The sequence below is a fragment of the Alligator sinensis genome, unplaced genomic scaffold (assembly GCF_000455745.1).
Source record: "Alligator sinensis unplaced genomic scaffold, ASM45574v1 scaffold118_1, whole genome shotgun sequence".
Classification (NCBI taxonomy): Eukaryota; Metazoa; Chordata; order Crocodylia; family Alligatoridae; genus Alligator; species Alligator sinensis.
The window spans coordinates 4,769,335-4,792,544 of record NW_005841850.1 but is presented as its reverse complement, the minus strand read 5'-3'; the positions used below and the strand labels follow the sequence as shown (position 1 = coordinate 4,792,544).

At 43.8% G+C, this 23,210-nt stretch overlaps 2 protein-coding genes across 3 annotated transcripts in view; one reads left to right on the top strand and one right to left on the bottom strand.

Annotated features, from left to right (window-relative positions):
• Positions 1–23,210, bottom strand: part of RAP1GAP2 (RAP1 GTPase activating protein 2) — a 318,047-nt gene that overhangs the window by 244,246 nt on the left and 50,591 nt on the right. The window lies entirely within an intron of this gene.
• Positions 10,007–23,210, top strand: part of CCDC92B (coiled-coil domain containing 92B) — a 55,195-nt gene continuing 41,991 nt past the window's right edge. Inside the window, exon 1 of the mRNA XM_025210819.1 lies at positions 10,007–10,374. The gene's annotated coding sequence lies outside the window, so the exon portion shown is untranslated. The remainder of the gene's footprint in view (positions 10,375–23,210) is intronic.

Sequence of the window (23,210 nt, the reverse complement as noted above, 5' to 3'; positions counted from 1 at the left end):
AAATGGTCATGAATTACATTTGAACACAGGACACCTGTGTTCTCCCAGAGCAATGTAGCTGGAGCTGAACAGGTGGGACTTGGCACCAGCAAAGAGCCCTGCTGATTTCAGTGCGGCTGCATGACTGCTAGGATTTGCTCATCTAGCTCTCCTTGCAGGACCAGGGCTTTCACAAGGACTTCAGGATCTGGCCCTATTATTTTCCAAAGCTGGGTGCAATTCAAGATACAATCACTAGCCCACTAAAGTGCACAGCTTAGGCTAAACACTTCTGTCCTTCTGTGAGTGTGAGCAGAAACATCTCTTTGAAGGATGACAAATTGCATGACTTAACTCAAGCAAATATTCCTGAAAGTTTCTGATATTTTTAAATCCCCATGGAAATATTAAGCTAATGTTAAATTTATCAAAGCCCTCTAGCTTCTAGTCCTGCATCACTGTAAGGAGTGTTTTATTAAGTTCTTCAAAAGCAATCAGAAGATACACACAGTACATCTCAACTGGGCTGATAAATAATACTACATCTAATGCAAAGTTAACATCAAGTTTAATTTTAGATTAAACTGAAGCAGAAATTTCCCTAAGGACTGAAGTCTGGGGGAATGCAGAGACCTAAATACTTGCTAAGGCATGATCTAGCAAAGCTCTAAGCACACACTTAATTTAAGCCCACAGTTAAGTCCACCTGTATTGAGCAGAGCATTTGCAGTCTTGGAGCCAGGTTTTTAAAGATGCAGAATGCATACAGGCACCTAGTGGGCATATCAGAAATGCTTAAGTGCCTAATTCCCATTGACTTCAGTGGCAGCTAGGTGCCTGCATGCTTCTGAAAATCCCAGTCTGCGCTCATCAGCATCTTTACATGACTAAACAACTATGCACTCTGGCATCCTAATTCTGTTATATTAAGGCCCTGTTACATCACTGCAAAGAGTTTCTTAGACTAAATGCAACTCACTCCTATTTTAAGACTCCTTTTTGCTCAGGGTTTTGTCTATACTAGGTCAATATAGTCAAAGTGATATAAACCCCCTAAGATGAATGCAGCTCTATCGGTATGAAACTGCTTTACACCAATATGGCTATTTCTTTCTTCTTTTCTTTCTTACCCTCTATCAGGGTAAGTCACCTTTATATCATCAGAACAGTATCAATGCTAGGACTTCGGCTGGCAGAATTGTGTGATTAAAAAAAATCGCGCCCTTACCTGAAATGATGATATAGCTAATACTTTTCAGTGGAGACACTAACTGCGCAGTAGCCTAATAACACTGTGCAGTAGCGTGCCAGGCAAAACCTGTGCTAATATGCTACTGTGCAGTAGTATTAAACTATTGCACAGTTAGCGTCTGTAAAAACCTATGCACCAGCACTACTGCGCAGTAGTGCCAGTTACTGTGCATTGATTAAGTACTTGGTTAGCCAAGTACTAAACTTAACGCACAGTAACTTCAGCGCATTAATGAAGGTATAGCTGCACCCAGTATAGGCCAGGCCTAAATGTAATTGAAAATCAATGCATCAGAAGGTAACTTAAAGTGAAGCACAGGTTTTAAAAACTTTGTTGAACTGGGATTTTAAGCATATGCTTAACTCCAAGCACATAAGCTGGTCCAACTCTATCCACAGGACTACTCTCCAGTGCTTTAAATTCAGCATCTTGTAAAGAGCTCTGCTGAATCGGGGCCCCAAGAGACCAATTTTTCAACTGCTTGCTGCCCTGGAAAGCACAACAGTCCTTGCTGGTTCACCTCACAAGGTCTGCTTCTTTCAGGACAGAACTGGGGGCCAGATTATAATGCCTTTACTTATACTCTCAGTGACCTATTTGGTTTCAGTGGAACCACTGGGAGATAGCTGCTGCTCAACCTAATTAGAGAGAGCAGAATCTGGCCTTGGACTTCCTTCTCTAAGCTAGGTATATGACCAGACTGGCAAGCTGTAGCTGCAGGAAAGAATGCACTTCCTCCAGCCGCAGCTTCACCAGGAGGAGAGAATCCCTTCAATTTACTGGGTGACTTGAGCATCTGCACAGCCAACAGACCTCTGGGCCAGATTTGCTTTTAAAGCACAGAAATGTTGCCAGACAATGCCTGTGACTTAAATATTTCCATAGCAAAGCCCTGAACAAATAGGAAAGGATGAATAAATGTGAGGAAATAGTGACCTGCTCAAAGACATTTCACAAGCAGAAGATGAGGCTAAATTCATGGATTAAAATATTTAATTATAATTATTCACACAGCTCTAATTACATCACCTTGGGTAACAGCATTTATAACATGCATGAACATACACACAGGCACATGCACACATACATCAGGCACACTTTCCTTCTCATTCACCCACAAGTCAACAAACTTCTACATACTCTCACAACCCCACCTCCCTCTACCTCTTAAGCCCCCTCTCAGGTAAGCTGATTTAAATCTAAGGTTCACATGGAGGAGAGGTTGGAGCCTCGTTGGGCAGGAGGAAGATTGGATAGGCTGTGGGTGAGGGGGTAGCATCTAGAAGACCCAGTCATGAACCAGGATGCATCATGGATCATACTTGGACTTGAACAAAAAGATTCCCTTCTCCAAAGAGCTTACAACTGAAGTAATGATCTCCACTGGAGCACTGGAGGGACAATAATACAAAGCAGGGCAAGAAGAACAAAAGGAATAAGGGAAGTTTGAAAGAATCTTGAAGATAAAACCCTCAACATTATTAGGGAACAGAGTAAGAATGAAATTGCCAAGCGAACAAAATGCTATTTTCATCATATTTTTTTCCAGGTCTGACCCCGAAAACAGTTATGCAAAATAACCCCATTGACTTCCATTCACTTCACTGGGAGTTGGAACAGGCATTGGTGCATACCCCTATATTATCAGTATATACGTCCTCATCTATGATGCTGGTAGCACCTGAGAATTGTGTTAACACAGTGGATTTTTTGCTGTTTGATTACCGGGGATCCTGGTTTTCTCTGATTTAAAAAAATCCCCAATTTTCAGTTAAAAAAAAGTAACCCAAAATCCACATTTTTCTGTGATTTAAATGAAACACCAGATATATATATATATGGTATATATATATATTAAAAAAGTAACCCCAAATCCACATTTTTCTGTGATTTAAATGAAACACCAGATATATATATATATGGTATATATATATATTAAAAAAGTAACCCCAAATCCACATTTTTCTGTGATTTAAATGAAACACCATATATATATGGGGGGGGGGTGGGTGTGTGTGTGGTGTTTCATATATGTTCCCCAAAATTGGGGATTTTTTTTTTTAAATCAGAGAAAACCAGGATCCTTGTTGATTACTGTGCACATTTCTCCCAGTTGGGTAAAAAAAATCCATGAGCTCAGTTTCACTTTATAGTCACTTGGGGGCCTGAAATCAATGAGGTAGTTTTACTTTGCAGCTATGTTTGGCTCACAAACACTACAGAAGGATGTTTATTGGTCAAAAAACAGCCTCATATTGCTTCTTGTGTAAGTTATGGAATAGTCCTGTTGCTCTCTAGTTTGAAAAAAGTGAAAGGCCTACGTCTCCAGAGAATCTAAATACTCGTAACTGTAGTGGTGTCAACAAGGGTTGCATATATGCTTAGCCCCACTGGAAATCGGTGTCATTTTTTTTCTTAATAAAGAAAATCTATATTCAAGACAAATGGCAGCTTTGCAAATATGACCCTGAATGTGCAAAAATGTAAGGAGGAGATTTTCAAAGGCACACACAGCCGTTAGGGACCCACTGTCTCTCAATAGGGTTAGGTGTCCTTGGAAAAGCTCTCTTTTAAGCATACGCATCAGTTTGGACCAAATAACAGTCACACTCATCTCCAAGAGCCAAAGTACCCATATCGAAAGCCAGCAGGAATTAGATATCCAAATCACTTTGGAAATGAGATTTAGGCTCCTAAATCTCCTTAAAGGTTTTTTGAAAATTGTCTCCATAATACATTAGTCATGATCAAAGTAGAATATCCTATCCAGGCACCTTATTTCTGCTTATGCCTCAAGAAAAGTGCATTTCTCATGTTGTTATTAATTTTTTTATGACCTGGGCCTGGAATGAAGTCCATAGAGAGATCCCTGCACCCACACAGAGTCCATTGGCTTCACTGAGACTCCACACAAGCGCAGGAGCTTGCTCAGGACTGGGGCTTCTGGCTGAAAAGGTAACGCTGCAGAGCTTAATTCTTATGAGCTTTGAATGAGCAGGGTAGTGGCTGCATTTTATTTTAATGCCACAAGAGGTCAGTGTCAGGTAAGGAACTTTTTAATGTGCTAGAGAGAGTGAAATGTGGATGCATTTTCTGAATGTGTAATGCTCTCTAAATTATTTAGTTCTTAAATATCTATGGCACTTTCATAAGACTGCTTCTAAAATTAAAAACAAGATGGCTATGGGTTGCAAAATCAGCAGCCTTTAGCTCAGGTATAAAGCAATTCCAGTTCGATTCAAAGGTCATGGCTCTGCCTACAGTCCCGCAAGTACTGTCTAGCAAGTGATCCCAGGAATGGGCCTTTTCTGCCCAGTTTCTGCAGAGCCTCCTGGAGGGTGGATGGCAATTCTAGTGCTAGTGAGCACATTCATATCAGTTTTTACACTGATGTAAGCCACAGTGGTGTCCTAAGTACCCAATAGGCATTCTTTCAGTGCCTCTCCATGTGGTGACAGGAAGTCAGTAATAGTCTGTGTGCATTGGGCAAAAGGCTGCTTCAAAAAAATCGATTAGGGGAGCAAGCACACAATATATACATTGACAAAAATTGCACCTGACTCTCTGATGGTTCACATTACCCCAGGATAGAGTGACTTGTACCAGTGGGTGCATCACGTATTTTGCCCACCTTTATACTGGCAGAGTATAGATACCCCTCTGTATAGACCTTAACCAGATCCCAATGACATCAGTGACCAAACATCTCTTGATATGGCCTACAATAAGTTGCTTATAGGGGAGCTCCACTCCAGGCCTGTATAGCAATGATGACCCTCCAATGAGCTGCCAAAAGCTTTAAATACAAAGTACTGGGAGCTGCACATTATCCAACAGGTGTTTGGGTTGAAATTATAACTCATTTTTGGCATTGAAATGACATCTTCAGCTACCACCGGGAACTTTTTTCTCATCTGTTCAAGTTGAGAAAAAGTATCAAGCAGTGAAGTGTTTTCTCAATATTCACTGCAACATATTTCAGTATAAAAATTTTTTATATTTAATTATATATGGCGATATCAGTTGAAATTCACCCTGTTCCCCTATTTCAAAGGTGTAAGTTGGACTTAAATGGTGTGCATGCTTTGTGCCAGTAGCCGTGACAACAAAGCATCTACCTATTAGTCAAGGGAATTTGGATTAATGCAATAATAAGGAATAATAAGGGTCACTATAGTAATTGTTTGGGTGTGATATATCATGCACCAAAGGTGTTGGAGACTTGGCTCTCTGAGAACTAAGAACAGCCTGTTAATCCACTTTCCCTGCCATCTACTGCTAGAGATAGACGATGAGACAATGTGTTAATAGCGTGTGTGCATTGTGGCTGAATCCAAGCCTCTATGTAATCACTATAGAGGCAATATGCTTCATCCACACTTCATTCTGGGCACAGAGGATGTATTGTATTCCACTACCACCTCTCTCTTCAGTCTGATTTTATCCTGGAGCAATGACCTCATTTAGGAGGCAGCTGTCTGTCCCTGAATGTCTGACCTTGATCTTTTGCAGGCCTGCCTTTTATACAGTCAAAAATCAATGAAGATTGTACAAATCCTGTGAAACACGACACACTCAGAAATCACCCTTTACATTCTCCCTCCTACCCCACTCAAATAACTCATTTGTTTTCCAGGTTACAATAAAAGAGTTAAGGGAAAAGAAAATGAGACATTAAAAATAAATGCCCATACACAGCAAATTTGGAAAAGCAACAGACAAATTAAGCTCTAGTGAGTGTTGATTTGATTATTATAAATCGGGTCACAGTAATAATGAGGCAACATTTCTCTGAACTCAATCACCGTCATTGTGCTCATTTTAATCTACAAAATCCATCACCTGCTAACAATTTGGCATTCCAAAAGGAACTAATTTTTTATGAGCACCTTGGCTGGAGAGAAGCCAGCAGGAGTAGGCGTGAATGGATGTGTATGAAAGAAAGAGATGGAGCGCCCCATTACATTTGTCAGAGACTGAGCCTTAAACAGGGCTGCTTGAATAATTCATTGCAAATAATAGGCTTCTTTTTTTTTTTTTTTGCATGCAGTAATTATTCGCCAATCATCTTTTCCATTATTTGACTGTCTCTGGTTTCGTGTAAATTAAACTGGCTCCATGAAGGAAATTTTGACTCCAGACACTGGGCCACGTCCTCAGCAGGTGTCAATTAGCATAGCCCCACCAAATAGCACCCTGCTGATTTGCATCAGTGGGGAGTCTGGCCCTCTCATCACTAAATCACAGACTCATAAAATTGGAACCAACCTACTAAATTGCACCTAGTTCATTCCCTTAGAGACAAGGCAGGATTGTTTCCTATGTGACACATTTTGGTGCTTTGTTCAGTCTAGATGTAACAGTTCCTTATAATGATGTTTCCACAAACCCCGCTGGGAGACTGGATAAACTAGGCTATGTTGATCTGTCCAGTTTACATTAGAAGCCTGAATTAATGTTATTCATGCAACTTAGGTATTTAAGGATAAGAAAGACATTTTAGATGGACATACACAGGGAAGCAGTGATTCATTCAAACATGAAGGTGACAGTTTGATCCAGCTGAGTATCTCTAGAATGCCTTTGAGATCTAAGAGGGAAATGCTAGAAAATGAGAAGGATTCATAGTTATTACATTTAAAATGTCTAGCATAGACAACCTGATGGTGGCTGCCTTTCTGATTCTGCCTCCAAAGAAACTCATCATCACTGACACTTTCCATCCTGTGATTATTCAATGATGACTTTTAGTGTCATGTATTTACCTTGCAATGCCTCCTGGAATGGCAAGAACACTTCACTATCCATGTTAAAACCTGAGGCAGCTAGTCCTCCAATAGATCTTGAAGGGACTGGCTGTGGAGCCCACTGCAAGGTCTGACCTTTGCCTTAAGAAAGTAATGGGCAGAGGTTGAGTTTCTATGGTACTGTGTTTCAGGGATGCATTTGGTAGCCATGTTGGTCTGAGACAAAAAGAAATGCAAAACTCTAGAAGTCTTGTTTCAGAGAAGATACCTTTTATTAGACCAATTAAGAAATTGCAAAGATTTTTTTTTTAGCGATTTTTTAGCTGGTCTAATAAAAGGTATCATCTCTGAAACAAGACTTCTAAAGTTCTGCATGTCTTCTTGTGGTACTGCAGAACATTTTTTTCCTAGAGATATATTCTCAGGATGCCTGATCTTCATTGGATGTCAACTGCCACCCTTTTCCTGACTTTATGTGAATACCAGTAACAGTGCCTGCTAAGCCAGAAAGCCAACAAATCAGAGTGGTTCCAAGACTGTTCAATACTGTCTATGTACAAAGAGATGGGCACACAAAAAGAGATACAAACAATGAGACGTGGATGGTTTCCCCCCTGAAATATCAGGAATTTCCTCTCAGCTTGCACTGACTATTTGGGTTTCTCTTCTTTTTTTCCCCCCAACCTCAGTGTCCCCCCCAAAATGGAGTGAGGAGGGAGGGTAACTACCATAGGCCTGCCCAGCAGTTTCCCTGCTACTTTCCCCTCTGATTTCTCTAGCTCAGTGGTTCCCAGTCTGTGGCACAGCTACCACTGGTGGTACACAGATAACCTGTCAGTGGTACTCACTAACAGATTTATTATAATTACTTTATATGACAAAAATTTGCTAGTGGTACTTAGGGTTGAACCAAAAAAGTTTGCAGATGACACCAAATTATGGGGGAGGGTGGTCACACTGCAGGACAGGCTGGGAATACAGACCAACTTGGACATGCTCTCAAGGTGGGCTGACCAAAACCGGATGGCCTTCAATGTTGAGACGTGTAAGGTGCTCCACCTCAGTAGGAAGAACCCTCAACACACTTACAAGCTTGGCAGTGCTACGCGTGCTAGCACCATGACCAAAAGAGACTTGGGGGTCCCGATTGACCACAAGATGAATATGAGTCACCAATGCGATGCTGCGGCTGGCAAAGCAAACCAAACTCTGGCATGCATCTACCGATGTATCTCAAGCAAAACCAGGGACGTCATCCTCCCACTTTATTCAGCCTTGGTGAGGCTGCAGCTGGAGTACTACATCTAGTTTTGGGACCCCCACTTCAGGAGGGATGTGGAAAAGCTTGAGAGAGTCCAGAGGAGAGCCACTCATATGATCCAATGCCTGGAGGGCAGGCCATATGAGGAGAGGCTGAGGGATTTGGGACTCTTCAGTCTGGAAAAGAGAAGGCTCAGGGGTGACTTAGTAGCAGCCAACAATTATATAAGAGGGGTACATCAGGACCTGGGAGTACAGCTGTTCACCAGAGCTCCCCAAGGGATAACTAGGTCTAATGGCCACAAACTCCAGGAAGGCCAATTTAGACTAGACATAAGGAAAAACATTTTTACAGTGTGTGTGTCCAGGGTCTGGAACAGACTCCCCGCAGAGGTGGTGCAAGCACCTACTCTGGACTCTTTCAAAAAACATCTGGATCTTTTTCTTGCTGGGATCACGTGATCCCAGATAACTTCCTGCCTATAGCAGGAGAGGGGGCTGGACTCAATGATCTCATGAGGTCCCTTTCAACCCCTAATGTCTATGAAATGTATCAAAAATCTGCTGCTGGTGGTACTCAAGGTTGTATCATGTTAAATTGGTGGTACACAATCTGTCAAGAGTTTGGGAACCGCTGCTCTAGGTAGCTCCAGAGCCATAAATATGGGCACTCAAACCTTCCAGTGGCTCAGCAGCTGGAGTCACCAATGCACTGTCAGTACATCCCCTGGACTGGGAGCTAGTATTAAAGCAAGATTTGTCCTGAGCAGCTTTGAAGAAGAAAAAGAAGACGACGAGGAAGAAGAAGAAGAAGAAGAAGAAGAAGAGAAAAAGAGGAGGAAGAGGAAAAAAAGGAAGAAAAGGGAGAAAAAGAGGAAGAAGAAGAAAAAGAAGAAGAGGAAGAAGTAGTAAAAGAGAATGAAAAGATGTGGAAGAAGAAGAAAAAAAGAAGACAAGGAAGAGGAAGAAGAAGAGAAAAACAGGAGGAAGAGGAAAAGAAGGAAGAAAAGGGAGAAAAAGAGGAAGAAGAAGAAAAAGAAGAAGAGGAAGAAGTAGTAAAAGAGAATGAAAAAGATGTGGAAGAAGAAGAAAAAAAGAAGACAAGGAAGAGGAAGAAGAAGAAGAGAAAAACAGGAGGAAGAGGAAAAGAAGGAAGAAAAGGGAGAAAAAGAGGAAGAAGAAGAAAAAGAATAAGATGAGGAAGAAGAGGAGGAGGAAAAGGAAGAAAAAGAAAAAGACGAGGAAGAAGAAGAAAAAGAAGAGGAGGAAAAGGAAGAAAAAGAAGAAGACGAAGAAGAAGAAGACGAGGAAGAAGAAGACGACGAGGAAGAAGAAGAAGACGAAGAGGAAAAGGAAGAAGAAAAAGAAAAAAGAAGAAGACGACGACGACGAGGAAGAAGAAGAAGAGGAGAAAAAGGAAGAAGAAGAAGGGGGAAAGAAAAGGGAAAGGCAGACGGCGCGCGGGCTGCCGCAGCAGCCGGAGGGCGAGGATGGGGTCGTGGCGGGAGGGACGCACGTGGGCGCGCTCAGCACCGCGGACAGCGGCCGCCGGCCCCGGGGGGACAGGCCGGGCCCCGGGCGCGCTGCGGTGCGGTGCGGTGCTGGCCGGGCGGCAGCGCCGGATCAGCAGCCCCCGCGGGCTGGGAGGCACCGGGGATGATTTCATCCCCGTGATGCTGCGAGGAGAGCCGCCCCCCGCCTCCCTCCCTCCGGCCGCCGCCCGGGTAGCGAGCCCCAGCCCGAGCTCCCCAGTTCCGGTCACGTTGCCGTGTGTTTACGCCGTAGCGCCGGGGTGGGCTGGAGCCGGGGCCCTGCAGCCGGAGGCCTGCGGCGGCTCGGCGCTCCCTGCCCCCCGCGGGCGCTGCCATGGAGGCTGCAAGTTTGGAGGCGGCTGGGAAAGGTGCCCTCTAGCCCAGCGCGCCAGGCTGGGAGCCGGATCTAGGTGAGACGGAGGAGAGGAGGCTGCGGGGGGTCCTCACCCCCCCATCCCAATCCGGATCCGTGTCTGGGAGGAGTGGGGGCCCTGGCTGTGCTGAGCCCCCCGCGCGCCGGCTTTGCCCTTGTCCTGCGCCAATGCAACACCTCCGTTGATGACACCCAGCAGCTGCCAGCAAGTTCCTCCTCTTTCCCCCCCAGGTAAGAGAAACCCGGCCTGTTGTATGCGGGGAAGGGGGGATTCTGGGCAGGAAGCTTTGCCCTGGGGGCACCGGCAGCCTGCAAACTCCTGGGGGCTGAGTGGGACCGAGGGCTGGGGACAGCTGCAGGACTGGGATGCTCAGGACACAGGACAGGGTCACTTTGCCTGATGTGGGCCTCCCCCACCCTGTCCTGCCAGGTGTCCGCAAAGGTTGGCAGCTTCAATCCAGGGTGGGGGAGAAGGATTCCCAACTAAAATCCCGTTGGTTCATATCCTGGCCAGTGCCACTGGCAACAACTTCCTTGAGGATCATAACAACAATAATAAACACCCCAATCCCTGCACCTGTGTTTCACTTAGACTGGAAGGAAGAATGGGGGAGGGGGAAGAGGGGTCTATCCCATGGGCCTGCGATGTGCCCAGCTGACCTGAGGTTATTAAAGGCTATAAACTAATCAAAGCCTCTGAAAACTACCCGTACTAAGGGTTTCCTCCCACCCCGAATTCGAGTAGCCCATTGTTCCTGTCTGTCCATTGAACAGATTGGTTTAAAGTAGTTACAAGCTGTAATTCTGTATTGGAAGAATGACAAGAGCTGGCACAGAGCAGCTGCTTGCATCCAGGGTCAGCAGTTGTCGTAGCCTCCTCCCTAAGGGGAAATGCAGAAGGCAGGGCAGAGTTGCACCTTAGAGCTGGACCCATCCAGAGATGCATATGCTGCAGTAAGATTTCTGTCCTATGTGCTGGGGAAGGGGTCTCCCCTATACGCAGGGGGAACTTGTCCTGTGCTGGAAGCCCTCCTTGCTGTTCTAGACGTTCCCTCACCCCAGGCAAAGAGGCTGGCACCTGTTCTTCCTCCCTGGAGCTACTGATGCAGATGTAAATCGAGTCAAAATTGCAATGAAGCTCACTTTCTATTTCCACCAGTAATTACAGAGTTAAGCGTGTTACAAGGTGGGGTTGCTGGAGTCAGTGAGAGTTTTGCCACAGAAAGCCCCCAGAAGCTAGCAGCTTAAATTGGACAGGATGCAGGACCAAGCCATAAGGATCCTACACATATCATTATGATTTGTGCACAGTTGACTGTGGGCCAAATTCTGCTCCCAGCAACAGTGATACCAGAGTAACTCCACTGAGGCCAGCAACAGCAATTTGGGTCTTACATTCAGCCTAATGGATTAAAAGCAAAAGCATTAGTGCTTGGCTGTCACTCAGCTGGGCATGTTTAAAAAATGTATAGGAAACATGGTTATAAATTTGTTTGCACTGATCTCAGTAGATGATGAGACCAGCCAGCATGGATTTGAGTGAACTCCTGGTCCCGTTGGAATCAATGAAGACTTTGCTGTTGACTTTACCAGGGCCAAGGTTTCATCTCTGCTTTCTGTTCCTGTCTTTGCCACTGTTTCTGTGACCTTGGGCAAGTTCCTTAACCTGTTTGTGCCTTAGTTTCCCCCCTGATATGTAAAACAGACAGAATGCATTACATCAGTGTTGTGAGGCTTCATCAGTTTAATTTATGCTTGGAAATCTACAAGTGGAAAATATTCCTCGGTGTATCTGTGTTTATGCCAGCAGTTCTTTCTGCATCATGCTAGAGAACTGCAGTGGGAGAAATCAGTGACCTGGTATTGCAAACCTAATTACTGGAGTAGTTCCCCTGGCTACTAGCTTGTAAGCCTGGCTTTTATAAGGAAACTTTATATATGAATAGTGATGGATTGAGCTCCGGTTTTATGTTCTTGTTCCCATGGATGCACAGACAAGTGCCAAAGCATGTATCATACATGTGTTTTGAAATGTGTAATCAGACACTGGAGTGTTCCCTTTTTTTAGGCCAAGATTCTGGTTTTCATATTAGCACGCTATACATGTATGTGTGTGTGTGTGTGTGTGTGGTTTTCATATTAGCATGCTATACATATGTGTGTTTGTGTGTGTGTGTACACGTACACACACACACACACACACACACACACACACACACCTCAGGGCAATGCTACCATGGAAGTAAATTCTTAGGCAAGCTGATTGTGCAATGAAAAGCATTCATCTGTTAATTAAAATCTGACCTGATCATTTCATCTGCTTCTGAAACACTGGTTAAATTACATTACTTATCAAAATAAGTGAAACTAAATGGGGCGATTTAGGTCTTTCAGGTGCTGGTGTATTTAGTTATAAGTGAGACTAGGCCCCTATTGTGCTTGGTGCTCCATGTTAATATAGTAAGACAGTCCCAACCCCAAGACAGAGAAAGGAGAGACAGGAGTTATGGGTACCTCCATTTTACAGACGGGGGAGCGAGGCACAGAGAGATTAAATGATGGCCCAGGGGCACCCAAGGAGTCTATGGTAGCATAGGCAATGTGTAGGGGAAGCACGTGGGGGCACGTGCCCCCCACCCGAGATTGGCCACCACCGAAGCTGCCACCAGCTTCTGTGGATGGTCACTGCTTGCCACCCCCCACCCTCCCTGCCACCACCATCGGTGGCTGCGGGTGGTCCCCACTCACCAATGACGACACCGATGTCGGCAGCTGTGGGCATTCCCCACTCATCGACACCAACGCCGGTGGCTATAGGCGGTCCCCACTCACCACTATGCTGCCCTCCCCCAGTATCGGGAGGCAACAGTTGTTAATGTATGGTAGGGCAGGGTTTACAGATCTCCAACACCTCTGTTGAGGCTGTAACACAAGGCCAAGACACCCCTTGCTTCTATTACAATGGTTTGATTCTTAGTGCAGGTAGAACCTGCCAGACTGAAGTCCTTTGCTTATCAAAGGAACATGCCCAGCAGGAGCTCCCTGGGCAGGCAACCACGTCAGGGAGGCGAGTAGCACACTTCCTCCATGTGCCTCTTGGCCTCTCAGAATGGCCCTCAGCGCTGTCGAGGAAGGATCCGCTCCAAGCCAAGATCAGTGCTCATCCTGCATGCCCAGCAAATCCCTCTACTGAGCCTGCCAACAGGAACAGTCATTAGTGCCAGCCAAGACACCTTTCTGCTCAGAGCTTTGAAAATGGCAAAGTGCTTCCTATTAATATCTGTATTAATTACTGGTAATGCGGATACTACAAGCCACATTCACACTGACACACAGGTTCCTTTGTACTTACCCTGGAAGCACAGGGGGGCTCTAAATTGGGAGTGAATTACATTCATTCAAAACCCCTTTGAAGCTGCCAGATTGAAACAAAGGGCCTTAGATTAATAACAAAGTGGCTTTACTTGTCCAGTGGAACCTGGATGGAGATCAAAGTCATTTTGCTTAGGCCATGCTATAGCAAATGCATTTAACTGTTGCCCAGATGAGCTAAGTATGGATCACAATCCAATTTGAAGTGGGAGGTTCCACCTCTTGCTACCACGCCCCTCCACTCCTCAGAGCAGGTTCACACAGTGGCTCCAGATTTCTTTTCTTCCCTTACAGTACAATCAATATACGCTGAGACCCACATTCCTCTTTCTGTGTATACGAAAGACACGACAGTGACCTTTCACTTCATCTATTATTTACCTGGTAAGAGCTGGCATTTCAAAGAACCTGACTTTACAACAGAACCTGTTCTCAAAGATAAAAAAGTGCAGCCCCCTCTAATGATCAATTAAAGTATGGAAACTTTGGACCAAAATGTTTAAGCCAAGGGGCCTGAGGTTGGTGTTCTTGCACCTAAGTGCACAGTTTTATTGTCAGGAGGGTTGTGCATGCACACATGCATACACACACACACACACGCATGCATGTGCACGTACACGTGCATACACACACACATTCTAGTATGAACTACTTGAGCTCAGCACCCCCAAAACTACAGCATATATTTTGGACTTTATCAGTTAAGCCTACCTCCATGTTATAGAAGAGGGCTTCAAAATATTTTTAAAGATATTTAGGCCCCCAAATACTTTTAAAGTCTATCCCTAAGTGACTTGCCCAAAGTCAACCAGGGGAGATGCTAGGGAATGAATCACAGGTCTCACACCCTACATGGACCCCCTAGGAAGACTGCTTTCAACGGTAACTTAGGAGTTCAAGTTTCATTGAAAGTCAGTGGGACTTAGGAACCTGGCTGCCTGAGTCATTTGTAGAAATGGGACGTGGGTGTCTCAGTTAGATGTATTTTGAAATGATACCTGAGACCAGCATCCCAGAATCCATGATAGCAGAAGGGTTTTCCCTCAGTGTTTAAATGTCTTCTGAAAGTCTGAACCACCATCCTGAGACCAGAAGGACTGTAAAGTGTTACAAAAGGGAAAGGGCACAAGAGTCCATGTATGCAAGGAGCCATTTTTTAATTTGTTGATGAGAAAAACCTCTGTTGTAAGGCCCAGATCTTGAGACTATTGAAGTCTATGCAAAATTCCCACTGAGTTCAGTTGTATGGGTTCGGGTACCAGGTGAGTGGACACCTTGGACTTTGTCAGTACAGAATGAAGAGACAGAGACTCTTCAAGCTCCTTAAGAAGAAATTGACCACAGGCATCACTTAAGCTTTCAAATTGGGGGTGAATTTCACAAATGAGGAACTGTTTAGCTGACAACAGAGGGATGGAAATTCACTTTCCATTCTCCTAAAAAAAAAAAAAAAAAAAACACAGTACAATATGTTTCCAGAAACCCATTTCCACATTCCCTATCTGAGAGTGCAGATATTTCAGGGTAATATATTACTTGAAAAATCTATCATATGACCTTGGCTTCTACTCAGATAGCAAGATGGAGAATTTCATAGGAGTCTGAAGGGGTGAGGCACCCAACTTCTCTTCACTTTCTGTGGGACTTGAGGACCAGATTTTCAGCAGGGCATTCATATTTAATAATGCAGGTCAGTGCTTTGGAAAACCCCCGGAGGTGTCAAGGCAGCTCCCACTGGTTTCTAGAGGAATTGGACAGTTAATCTGGTTAGGTGTATCTGAAACTCTCACTATGAATCTATATGAATCTTGAGATCCTGAAATACTTTAGGATTTCTTAAGGTGTCTTTTATTGGACCAACTATGGTTTGAGATAAAATTAGACAAGCTTTCAAATGCAAGGCATTCTTCATCTGCCTTGCATTTGAAAGCTTGTCTAACTCTATCCCAACTACATAGCTGGTCAAATAAAATCTATCACCCTAAGAAATCCTTGCTCTCATATAACTTCTGGACCATCACAGATACAACATCACTCTTATACTATTGAAATATTTTAGGACATGGGTTCTGGATACCCATCTCCTAAAAGTGAGCAACATGGAGGAAAAGGAAAGAGTTGTAGGCACAGAAGAAAGATGCTAAAAGTACCATTTTTCCAATCATCAAAGATCCAACAACATGTCTAACAGAGTGAAAGGAAATATATCAATCAGAGTATGATTTTACCATGTGCCAGCAGTACACTACTGGTGAAAACATGGTGGCATCAGCTTTAGTACAAACCAGCAACCAGAGTACAGACCTCCAGAGACCTTAAGGGATGTACTCTGGCCACTAACAATTTCTAAAGGCTCCTTCAGTGCTGCTGTTTTGTGCTAGCAAGATTAAGCAAGCAGGGATGGGTTAGCATGGGCTGCAGTCACACCTTCATTTCACTGTGTAGACATACTCCATGTCTACCACTCTTGGTATATTAAACAGCACCTCCCTGAACTCAGATAGAAAGGTCTTACTTAGTAGGAGGGACTTAGGCCCCAAGTGAGGTGATGAATTTGCAGCTGCGATAATGATCTAACTAGGTTTCTTTAGCCCGAACTAGATTTTGATTAATTTATCCTGCATCCGGACAAACACTAGCAGTCCCAATAGGCCTCATGGAACTGAAAAGCATGACAGTCCTTTTCACTTCCCAGATTTAACTATCCTGTCAATCACAGTTAGAAGCAACCCAGAAAACCAAATGGGTTCTCATTAAACAGATAGCTTGATAACCGTGTGACCAGTAGAATATTTCATAGATTTCATAAACATTAGGGCTGGAAGGGACCTCGGAAGGTCATCAAGTCCAGCCCCCCGCCCAAAGGGCAGGAAGTCAGCTGGGGTCATAGGATCCCAGCAAGATAAGCATCCAGTTTCATCTTGAAGGTGCTCAATGAAGGCGCTTGAACCACCTCTGGTGGCAGGCTGTTCCAGACCTTGGGGGCTCGGACAGTAAAGAAATTCTTCCTTATGTCCAGCCTGAAACGATCTCGAAGTAGTTTGTGACCATTCGACCTCGTCATCCCTTGGGGCGCTCTGGTGAATAAACGTTCCCCCAGATGCTGGTGGTCACCCCTGATAAACTTGTAGGTGGCCATCAGATCACCCCTGAGCCTGCACTTTTTCAGGCTAAAGAGCCCCAGGGCTCTCAGCCTGTCATCGTAGGGTCTGCTTCCCTGACCTCTGATCATGCGCGTGGCTCTTCTCTGGACTCTCTCAAGCTTCTCCACATCCCATTGCATTGCAGGCTCGTGTTCATCTTGTGGTCAATGATGACCCCCAAGTCTCTTTCTTCCATAGTGCTAGCCAACATAGCACTGCCGAGCCTATAAGGATGCTGCGGGGTTTTTTTCCCAAAGTGGAGAACCTTGCATTTATCGGTGTTGAACACCATCAGATTCTCATCCGCCCACTTGCTGAGCCTGTCCAGGTCAGCAATATGCACATTATCCCTGATGTGTGAGCAGAGGGAGAAAGAACTGTGATTATGAGGCAGAGGGCACAGAAGGCAGGGAGATCGACTGTAATGTGCTATTATCTTAATTGGCACACGAGCTGAAGCCAGAAAACTGTATGCTTGCAGAGGACACAGCAAAGATGGTCTTCAGTGATCAAGACACTGGCTTAGAAGTTGCATTCCTTTCTCCATTCAGCCACAGACTTGCTCTCTGTCCATAGGCAGGTCATTTAACCTCTCTGTGCCTCAATTCCCCTTCTATCCAATGAAGCCAATACCACTTCCTTACCTCACCAAGGTGTTTGAGGATAAATACCTTGTATCAAAGATGGCAAGATACACAGATACTATGGTAATGTCTACCAAAGACCTGGGATAGACAGATACCACTGTGCAGAAAGTGAAGTTTATCTCCATAGAAGTGAATGTATTTATTCTGGTGTAATATCCCATAGATTGTGACTAGCAGTTTGTAAAGGTAAAAGTTCCCTAAGGTTTCTGTTTATTTCCATTTGGACTTTATTGCCCTGAGCAACAGTTGATGCACTACTGTGATGGTTCTCACCTTGAATGAGTTAAAGACTTGTAAGTGGAAACTAAATAAGAATATGAATCCATTTGAAGCTGCACCTAAGAAAATGGCCAAAAGGTAGCTCCCTCAGAGTCCTTCGTTTCTTGCTTTATTGAAAGTAGCTTTGATAGTAATGGGCTTGGACAGTTGCATCAGTGGAAACAAGGAGCAGACAGACAATGTAAACCACTGTTCAGGTGCAGTTAGCTTGAATCCAATGTAGAATTACCCCAGGAAAATCTGGGAGTAAAGCTATGCTGGTGTTAGGGCCCTAAGCCCATTGTGTTGCAGGGTAGCAGTTTGCTATAGGCAAACAAGCTATTATCTGGTCCTTCTCCACTTATCAGTGAAATGTTCTTGTAATGCCAGCTGCAAGCAGGCCTGTCTGTCCTGGATCCCGGTATAACTTACACAGGGAAAACATAAATGAGTTGTGTTTCCAGGTGTGATTTCAAGAAGAATCTAATGTTCTCAGGAAGAATGAATGATTTGAGTCCAATAGTGAGAGCATTCAAACAGCCAGCCAGCCTCAGTTTGTAGACTTAAGTGATGGAGATGCTTTAAACCAGGGTTGGCCAACCCACCATACATGCACCACAAGTGGCACTGACAGCCTCTGTGTGGCACATGGCAGACTGCAGAGGAAATCAGGGAACACAGCAACAGAGAGCAGGGAGCAGAAAGCAGAGCAACAGCTGGGGCATGGGAAGGGGATCAGAGTGGCACTTGGGAGGGCATGGGGCTTACCTTGTAGCACGTCTGCCAGAAAGATTGGTCCCCACTGCTTTAAACTAAGAATGGGGTTGTGAAAAAGGATCCTGTATCTAAAGCAGAAGACCTTCCTCTCTACCTGCCTACTTTCTGGGCACTGCAATGGTTTTTCATTACCAGTGGCTGCTAAGCATTCACCGCTTCAACTATAGTCGGTGCTTGTGCTCAGCATCTCAGAATATTGGACCTCTGTGACTCAGCCTTTCTATCTCTAAAACAGGAACTTTGAGACCCCCAAGACAAAGACCGTTGAGATCATTGGCTTGAACTGTAAAGCATTATCAATCAACCAACAGCAATAAGCATTAGTCAGGCACTTAGAAAAAGTGTTTTTGCATCAAGAATATTTCAAGGTAACCTATAGAAAGTTCCCAGTGTTTCACAAGTCATCTCACAAACATGGCACAGCAGTTAAACAATATGTGAATCAACCATTTACCTGCATGCATTTTGCTCCAGCACTCAAAGAATTATTGCAATTGCTACTTCACATCAAAGGAAAAGAGAAAAGAAATTAACCGATTATCAATCACTGAGAATCGGATTTATAAATTCTTCAGCAATCCCTGCAGGTTAATGGATGGACAGTAATTCAGTCACAGGGTTCTGCTAATACAATAAACACTTGAATAGGTTATGAATGTTATTGGAAAGTCAAAACTCGATTCCAATCTTGGTAAATGTTATTGGCCCTAGCATTGTTACCCATAATATATAGACGCTTAATAAATACAGAGAATACAGATTTAGTTCTTAAAAATGGAACCTATTGGGGAAAAAAATGTAAGAGTGGATTTAGGGCTTGTCAAAGTGGTGTACTGGCAACCCTCAGATAGCTTGATGGTGACAATGCTGGTATCCCCTATCCCTAGTCACTGTGTCTCCATGCAGTCTGAAGGAGCCACTGCCTACCAGCCAGCGTTGAGGATGACTCGAGAGAACATTCAGAGCTCCCGTTTCTGTTCTGTCTGCACTGAGACAGCAGCAGGACTGTGCCGTGGTGTCCCTGTGAACAGAGCTCAGCTCCTGTTACACTGACATGCTGCTCTCATTCTCATTAACGTGTATGGGAAAAATCACTCTCAAGTCCCTTGGTGACATGGCAGCTACCTAAAACTTCTAGAACAAAGCTGTGAAGAAAAACATCCAGATCTAGGGCCTGGGTTCTGAAAAGCTCTTTAAGCAAGTGAGTCCCAGTGAAGTCAACAACTTACTTAGGAAAGAGATTTTCAAATGCTCAGTTAGGAGCTGGACATTTGCATCTCGTTTGTGCTGGAAGAATGCCTTGCCAACTCAGGGTATGAACTATGTCAGCCCTTGTGCTAGTCAAAGGAACACAAAGCATCTTTTAAAATTTGTCTGTGGCTTTGGACCCCTTGGCATCAGATCTCAAAGCATATTACGCCCATTTACAGAGAAGGAAACTGAGGTACTGGGAGGGGAAATGACTTGCCCAACGTTATCTTGCAGGGCAGCAACAAAGTCAAAAACAGAACCTGTGTCTGTGTACCAGCCCAGTGCTGTAGCCACTTGGCCGCGCTGCTTCCCCATGTTAATGGAGTTTGCAGGATGAGAATGGCCACTCATATCCAGAACTAAAAGCAAAACCTCTGCCTCACACTAACCAGTCACTCACAGTACAGGCCAGGGGACCCTTGCTCAAGGAACATGATAGGAGTCATGGTGCAAGAAGCTAAAGGTGGTCAGAAAATGGTAACTACCAGTATGTCCCATGAAAAATTTTGAAAGAAACCATAGCACGTTTCATGCCCCCTCTACTCTCCCACTCCTAATTTTTGCTGAGACACATTAGATGCATTTTTTTACTAGAAAAGAAAAATCAGTGTTTGAACTACCAGAAAATGTGCTTTCTCAGCTCTTTTCACCAAGTAAAAAAATTATATTCAGAAAAAAAATAAGCAGAACAACAGTTTTCTTTTAATAAAAGGTTCATTTTCAGCAGTATATATAGCTATATATACATATAGCTATATATATGTGTGTGTGTGTGTATATAGTGTGTGTGTGTGTATATATACACATACATGGCTCAATAGAAAGTTTTCAAGCAATTCTGATAGACTCTACAGACATTTCAATTGGACAAAACAATATGATTGAAAACAACACTTGAGTAGAAGTGCTTTGTCCCACCTAGTTTTTTACGAGTCCAGAGATATGGTTCCCACAAATTTGCTTGAAAAAGGGTTCCAAAACTTAATATATCTCTTCTTGTTGCACTGCTATAAATCCAGAGGCAGTGGAATTAGTCTGAATTTACACCAAAATAGAGAAGCGACTTTGGCTCTTTCCTGCAGCATGATTTGTTTTTGCAGTGTCTCATCCTGCTTGGACAATAAGGAAGTTCTGGGAATTTATGGGCAAGCCAATTTTATATCACAGAAACCACTAAAAAACAATGGCTTTCTTAGCTACCGCACATAAATACTCACCTCTTTAACAAAATCTTACTGAATGCTATCTCTGAGGTTGCAAACAAAGGAGAAATGCCAGCTCAGCTGAAATTGTTGCATGTCATTACTGTGTAGGGCTTTGAGCTTTGCTCACTCTTTTCGTTAATGTGTCAGTAGTAAATTATTAGACAAGTCAGAGCTTGGTGATTTGTTAGCCTCTGTGCTAATGCTGAATGGGGCAAAAATACACCTGATCTTTTTTTTTTTTTAGACTATGCTAAAAGGGAGGTACTTCAGTAGAGAGAATAAGGAGAACTAAAATAGAAATGACTGAGAAACTGAATACAGAGCTGGATATTTTTTCTTATAGGTTTAAAAATTGTCAGAATGTAAAGGACTGTATAACCACCAGGGCATGACCCCTCTACATGGAGCATCTGGACCTTTGGTCTAGACGTGCACGGATAAATAGGCAAAGCACTATTGAGGCCTGCATCTCATTTACACTAAAATCACTTTATACTGGCCTAGACCAGACGTGAGGGTAAACCATACTTCTCAAAACAGTTTAAAGTGACCTTTAATGAGAATCAAGCCTTTTGCATACCATATTCCTTCCATTATAAGATGTCCTTGAATTTAAGATACACTCAAATTTCCCAACACTCAGTTTAAGAAAAAAACAAAGCATTTGATAAAGACCTGCTTACAAAGATACAGCTTCTGTGCTGCACAGAAGATCTTTTGTTACCTTTTTTTCCTTACTTGCAATTCCAGGCATAGGCCATTCTTAGACAAAATGTCTAAAAATATGTTTTAATGAATAGGTTTTTAAAAGTATGGCTTATATTAAAAGAAGTATGGTAGTTTATGGTCACACCTCACAGGGTTTGAGTGCATTTCTGAGCTGTTTACAGGGTGCACAATCTGGTCTGCTCACAGTAGTTCATTTCTTAGATGGAAGAAACAGCTTAAATTTTTATTTTGCTTCCATAAATGATTCCCAGGGGCATGTCCGGAGCTAATGAAAAGCAACCACAAATGCCAAGATAGTCATCTGTATTCGGAGATATCCACATCCCATTATTTTTGGCTTTACCCAGATTCCTGCACAGCCCCAAAGCTAGATTCTAATCTTAGCAACCTGGAGTTATATCTAGAATAACCCTATGTATTTAAATAGCATGAATGTGATCAGAACTGAAAGCCTAGTTTTCCTCTTATTGAACCAGAACAGTGAGTAATTCCTGTTTGATCCCTCAAGCAGGACAGAAGTCGGAGGGAACATTATGTCTTTATGCACTTATTTATTTACATGATGGCTAATTGCTGCTCCTGGCATTAAGCAACTTGCCAACACATTTGCAGTGTCACCAATTAGGTCTACTCATTTCAGTCCCTCTCACCTGTTTTAGTCCTTCCTAAACCAATGCAAGCTTCCATCAGTCGTCAGAATAATAACGGATAAAGGCTTTGACTTTCAATAGCACTCAGCACTAGTATCTAAGCCTGTTCCTGCTGGAGTCAAGGGGAAATTTTTCAGTGAGAGGGCTTAAGCAATACTAAGTAATTTGGACAATCTCAGACTGCACTCCTCAGTGCTTGAAAGGCTTCTTGGCAGTTTTGTTCATGAAAACGGCCTGCATTTTGGTAGTGTCTTTAATAAACCTACTGGCAACGCAGATTCCAGCTGGTGTAAACCTGCTGAATAGTTAATACAGGGACCCTCCTGGAGGGAAAAGATTGTTAAAAGGAGTAGAAATGCTCTGGGATCCACAGACAATGGAACTGGTGCTGAAGAGGAGGCCTTCTCTTTCCAGAAAACCCCAGCTGGCCCTCAAAATTAACACAGCGCCTGGGGCTTCTCCATTCTAAGGGATGGATCTCAAAGGAAGGGAGCCAGCCTCTCTGTGCAGCACAGGTAACTCAAACATGGGTGTGTACATCAGAGCTCCTTAGAGACTGTGAGCCTGGTCCAGCTCCCAGATACTGAGCCATGACTATTTAGTTCAAATTGTAGCAGCTCATGCTCTTATTTCTGCAGGTCCCTAGTTTAACCCCTAGTGCATTAACCAAGATGACAATCATCACAGCTAAAGCTCAGCCCACTCTCCAAAAGAGGACATGTTTGCACTGTGAATGCTGCACCCCTGGAAAGGACAAGCAGATAAAGAGCAGAAGGAGCCTTGCTGCTGGGGTATCCCCATAAAGAAGCCAAAGGGTACCCTGGAGCCCAGATGGATGGAGAGATTCCTTCCTCTGTGGATCCTTCAGCTCCAGACAGTTTGGGGATGCAAGGAAGCTGTGTCCATTACCCTCTCCCAGGATAAACCAACCTTCCCCGCTGTCTGTTTGCCTATCTGCAAATATATATCATGCTATCCAAATGCCTGGATAGGTTTACGAAGGGTTGGTAAGGCCCCAGCCATCCCCCACCCCCC